Source organism: Octodon degus, unplaced genomic scaffold, assembly GCF_000260255.1.
Source record: "Octodon degus isolate 3935 unplaced genomic scaffold, OctDeg1.0 scaffold00270, whole genome shotgun sequence".
Taxonomy (NCBI): Eukaryota; Metazoa; Chordata; class Mammalia; order Rodentia; family Octodontidae; genus Octodon; species Octodon degus.
In genome coordinates this window covers 1,350,100-1,356,115 of record NW_004524846.1, presented here as the reverse complement: position 1 = coordinate 1,356,115, position 6,016 = coordinate 1,350,100, and the positions used below count along the sequence as shown (strand labels likewise).

The 6,016-nt window shown below is 29.6% G+C and overlaps 1 non-coding gene across 1 annotated transcript; it reads left to right on the top strand.

The window, feature by feature from the left end:
• The first annotated feature begins 5,746 nt into the window (after positions 1-5,746).
• Positions 5,747-5,853, top strand: LOC111814113. The gene has a single exon (XR_002819183.1). It is a non-coding gene; the product is annotated as a U6 spliceosomal RNA (small nuclear RNA).
• The last annotated feature ends 163 nt before the right edge of the window (positions 5,854-6,016 follow it).

Sequence of the window (6,016 nt, the reverse complement as noted above, 5' to 3'; positions counted from 1 at the left end):
AGAATGTGTATTCAGATGTTGTTGAGTGGAGCACTCTGTAAACACATACTAAATATTTCTTCAAAGGATTGTTTCAGTTCTGTTACCTCTTGGCTAAATTTTTTGTCCAGTTGTTCTATATCTTTGAGACAGTAGGGTATTAAGGTCCATCATTAAGTCTGTTTATTGGATATTTGACTTTTAATGTCTTTTAAAATATGTTTTTATAAAGTTGGGTACTCCCTTATTTGCTTCATATGTTATATTTAAAGCTTATTTTTATTTAATTTCTCACCTAAATTGCTCCAAAATATGGAAACATATTGCAAATATTTTTTTCTAAGTGAAGTCCGTATGCTTGAAAAAAAACCATAGTTAGATTTCGTGTTTATTTCATCTACAGCAAAGAGAGATTTCTCATTTGCCATTTATGGGTAAAATTTTGATAAATTTTCATTAATGTTATATATATGGACGGTAAAATATGATATAAAAATATATCAATTATTATGAGGTGTTTTACCTTTCCTTTTAACAGTTTTATATGGGATTTTCCTATTTAATTACTTGAATGGAAACTTTATAAAAAATGAGTATTAATTTCCGTATTTCCAACAAGTAATTTTAGAAATCCTATTTACTCAGAAAATCCCTGCATTACTCCTAGCAAACATACATCGATATCTATTGTTGTGATAAAGATAGATTCATATAACACCTCAGATACCAGGATGCCATCACAGTGCACCAGCAGTTTTATAAATGTCAGCTCCTGAGTATTGCATGTGAAAGTGTTGCAAGCACTAAAACACTGAGCTGGCCTTTTGGCAATCACTGGAGTATTACCTTTTAAAGGTCAGTTTTACATGATTACTTTACCTGAATCACTTTGTTGGGAGAAAACTGAGCCACCACACCTTGCTTAAATTTCCTGTAATGGTAGAAAATTTAAAAGTAAGGAATCCATATATTCAAAGTAAAAACACAGATCAACAATGAAAACTTATTGCTAACCACGAGATTTTGTAAATTGAGAATAACATAACCAAATTCTATGCATTTAGAGTAAAAATATAATGTACCTTCTAGGTTTAATACATTAACCCAAAATTTCTGGCTATACAAATTAAGGCTATTCTTATTTTTCTTTATTTCATTTGATATTGTTGTAGCTTTTACAGATAACTTAACTTCTATTTTTTAATACTAGGCATGGGGTTTTATATTTTCTATTTAAACTATCAACTCTAAGATTGGTCTTATTCTTCTAAAAAATAATTCTGAAGTTTCATTTTGAAATTGACTTATCTTTCAGAATATTTATTTTTGCAGACTATCAAAAACAATTATCATGCAAATCCTTTGTGTATGTATTTGCATATGCATATCCTGATGTATTATTGCAGTGAAATAGTTCCATATAACTTTTAAATTTCTCCTTAAAAAACAAATATTGTTATATGTGACTGTTTTTCACCTTATCAATTCTAAGATAGAGCTATCTGCCCTAGCTGATCAGCAATATGCATGGCCCCGAACAAGTGGATGAGCAGAGGCTTAATTATAAAATTCCAGATATTCAAAATGGTCCTTCAGAGTAGAACTTTTTTCTTGAGTCTGCCAAGAATTCTACATTTTATGATGGGCTGATACAACTTTTTCAAATACTGTCTTCACAAAAAAGGAGGTTTAAATTGTTATAAAAATATCTGTTAAGTGATTTCAACAATAGTCAAATAACAAGTGACGGTCATTAATGCACTGAAATATATTATAATGCAACCTTTATAGATGAATGAAAACTTTCAAAAAAATAAAACAATGGGACAAAGGATCTACAATCTGATGCACGGGATCTCAGGATAAATCCTGAAGGGATTTCATTGACCTTATCAGACCCAAAAGCTACAACTCTTGTTGCATAGGTCTTGCTTTACCTTGGTCTTAACCATCCAGTAGAAAAGTATGAAGAAGAAATATAGGAAGGAAAGCCATGCTGTTATGTTGAGCTGTGGGGGACTCAGGTCAATAATTTCTGACATTGCCAGTTAAACAGAAGACCCAATGCTATTATGGGCTACTGGACTCTTTTAGAATATTTTGCTGAGTTTACACACTTATCATATTCAAATGACGGAACTAAACAAAAAAAGGGGATACAGATGAATGTTCATTTTGTGTCTGTGTATTCAAAATGGTTAGGACAGATATATAGTTACATTCTCTTAATGAATAGAGGGATTTGTTCTAATAGTGTTTGTAAATAGGATAACATGTCCACCTCTTGTACAGCAATTAACCACTAGGAAGAATGTATTGAATGTGTTAATTATTTAAATTGTGCTACAAAAAATAAATAAATAAATAATTAAAAATAAAAAGAGTAAACAGTAGATAAACAATAGTCTTAAATATTAATAGGTTAAAATAAAATCTTCGCAGGAGAGAAAGACCTGTACCTAAAGATTAGAAAAGTTTGTCATGTTTTAGTAAAAATTAATGAAAGTAGCTGTAATCTATGCTTATCTAATATGATATTTTTAATTTCATGGGTCAAGAAAAATTTTGGCAAACATTCAGTAAGGATACAAATTATTCCTACAAAGAAAGAGTCAACTTAGTCTTGGACAACTCCAAAAGATGAAGAGAAAAACAAAATTTTAGGAGAGACATTTATAACTGAAACTTCTAAACCATAAATATCTGAAGGAATGAGGAAGACATTCTCAGATTTGGGGGACTTAGACAATGTCACTCATACACAATACTATAATTCCACTTGTAGGTATTCTGACAGGAATAAAAATAAAACAAAAGCAAGAAAGAAAATGAAATTCATGGTGTAAAAGGAATCATTATAAACAGTGAAATCAGTTGTGCAATTTAATTCTTAACTGCTGAAAATTAGTTTACCAATTACATTGTAATTGTAATAAATAATTCTTAAGAGAGAAGATAAATACTATTAGTATTTATAAAGTGGGTAGAAAATCCTGAATTATTTTTAAAAATAGAAACTGGAGGTGGGACAAGGAGAAAAACAATAAATACATTAATTTTTTAACCTCAAGAGAAAGGATGAGTAAGTACTGTTGCACTTTTCCACTGGTGATTAACGTCATAGACTCACTGTGGTTTTTAAAGCTGGGTACTTATAAGCAGAATTAAAGAATTTGAAGTACAACTATACTTTCCAAACTGCATAGAAATGATAAATGAACATTTAAATCATATAAACTATACCTCAATAAAGATTTTTTGAAAAAAAATCATAGAAAAATCAAATGTAATCCATGTTGTGGATGATAGAGTGCAAATGAAATAACAAGATGCAGTTGAGAGCATTAACATGACAAGATTAAAACCCAGGTTCACTTGTGACATTTTAACTTCCAGATTTATTCACTAAGGATTATAAAATGGGTTAAAAGTTATGTACTAGAAATGGATTTACAAACCAAGTTGATTAGCTAGAGTTCAGCAGGATGCTATATATATATGAGCAGACATTAAGTAGGGTAGCTGAAAAAGATCTCCTACTCTTATTGAATGTCCAGTAATTTTTTTATCATCTCAAAAGTTTTCTTTTTTATATTTCTATGTTATGCTATTTCATATATAAATATTCTTACATTTTCTAAAATAAAAAGCAAACAAAACAATGGGACTGGAGAGATAGCTCAGTAGAATAATTGCTTGCCTGGCAAGTACAAGGTCCTGAGTGTGATCCCTGGTACCACCAAAAATAAAAAATAAATAAAAATAAAAGTGATTTTTTTTCAATTTGTGTGGCATTACCTCTAAGTCTTCCTATGTAGTATTGAGACATATCTTTAACATACATATGAAAAAGGAAAATAAAACTAACTGCAAAATTACCTACTTAAACCTGGAAATTTAGAATAAATTTAGTGGGAATTTGACAATGACCTTTAAATAACAAAATAATATCTACAAAATAAGATTTTCAAAAAATAGATTTACAATCACCAGAACTCTTCACAAGAAATCCAAGATTGTTAAAAAAAATTATATGTTTGTATACACAATAGAGTTAGAATAGATATACAGCTACTTTCTCCTACTTCACTGAGAATAAAAGTTTGTACTAATATTGTTTAGACAAGATATCATGCCTGCACCTTGTCCTCTGAATAACTACTATGAAGACAACAATATGCAATGTGTTAATTACTGTTAACATACTACTAACCTGTTTTAAAATGGTTTCATTGCTATTTTATCATTTTTCTCATCAAAATGAATAAAAATTTAAAAATAAAAATATAATTAAAAAGGCAAAAATTTTCTATCAAAATCAAACTTTTTCAAGTATTTTCAAATTAAACAGATTTTAGGAAAACTCAATAATAATTTTTTAAAAGATAAGCTTCAATAATAACAGAGTTTGGGTATTTAGCATCCCTGTTTTTCATATATAACTTTGAATTGTTAAATTTATTTTGAAAATAAGTATTGTTATTAGCATAGCACTGAGAAGCTAGCACCAAAGTGGATGCTCAGATAATTGAGAAAGAAGAGTGGATTTTTGTGCTAATCAAAGACTCATCCCAAAAAATTTACTTCTACAGTATTTTATCTAACATTTCATTGTTTGTTTTTTTGTTTGATTGATTAACTTATGCAGAGGGATAAAATCCCTGTGCCTAAAAAAAATCAAGAATTGTTCAATAGTGCAATAACAATTGGTCAAAGCACCAACAGAACCAAAATGATGCTAATTTAAAATGTTAAAAAGAAACATGAGAAATGAATGCATAGTGAGACATTTGAAAGTATAGTGTATCATTAGAAATCTAGATATCATACACAGAATACTACTGAGATAACTCTAATCTCATTTCTGTCCCAAGTAGGAACTGAGGGAGACATTGCAAGTTCTACAGCATGAAAACATGCTCTATACAGTATTCCCCACAAAATATTGGTCCAAAACAAACAACAGTGGAGGTTTTTTTGTCAAGCAAAGCTTCCACTGAACTAATAGAAAATTTTAGAGTTCACTCATCACAATGAATGCAGGTTTTATAGAATTAAATGAGGAACGTCACAAACAAGAAAAACTGTAATTCTGAAAAAATCTGAGTATGAAGAAAGCTTCTGATTTCCAATGCTTGCCTTATTAAATTACATAAAATATTAAGTTTAAAAAGCAATTTTAGACCATGCAAATAAACAGCAAAGCATGGCTTATGCACAAGAAAAAGCAAAAAAAGGAAATTGCTTTTGAAGATGCCCAGATATTGAATATCCTCCAAATGTATCTCTAAGAACGTGTTATAAATATACTGAATGATTAAAAATTTTGGCTAAATAAAAGAAAGTAAGAGAGTAATACTTACTAAAATAAGGAACATCAACCAGTTTAGAAATTAAATTAAAATAATAGAACTTCTATAATTGAAATATCAAGATTGAAGTGAAAGATTCAATTTTAAGAAGAAATAGGAAACGTAAAAAAAATAACATGGCATTATTAAATCTGAATAGGAGAATAGTAGATGAAAATGGTGAAGGAAATAAACATCCACAGACAGCTATGAGATCACATTCACCATACAAATTTAGGCATGATAAATGAACAGGATAAAAAAAACTCTTCAATAAATACGAAATTTTTTTAGATTTGATGAAAAGCATAAATGTGCATATAGAAAAATACTGAGGGAGACATAGAAAGTTCTAGACCATGAAAACATGCCCTATACAGAGTTCCTCACAAAAACTCCAAGTAAAAACAAAAACCATGCTCACTTAGGCAGCACATATACTAAAATTGGAACGATACAGAGAAGATTAGCATGGCCCCTGCGCAAGTATGACACACAAATTCGTGAAATATTCCATATCTTTAGAAGAAATAACAGAAAACTTCCCAAATATAAGGAAACAATCTAACATTCAGGTAACCAAAGCATACAGAACACCAAGTAACCTCAAACCAATTAAAAGCACACAGAGACATATAATAGTCGAGAACCCAGAAATTCAGCATAAGAATAATATACTGAAAGCC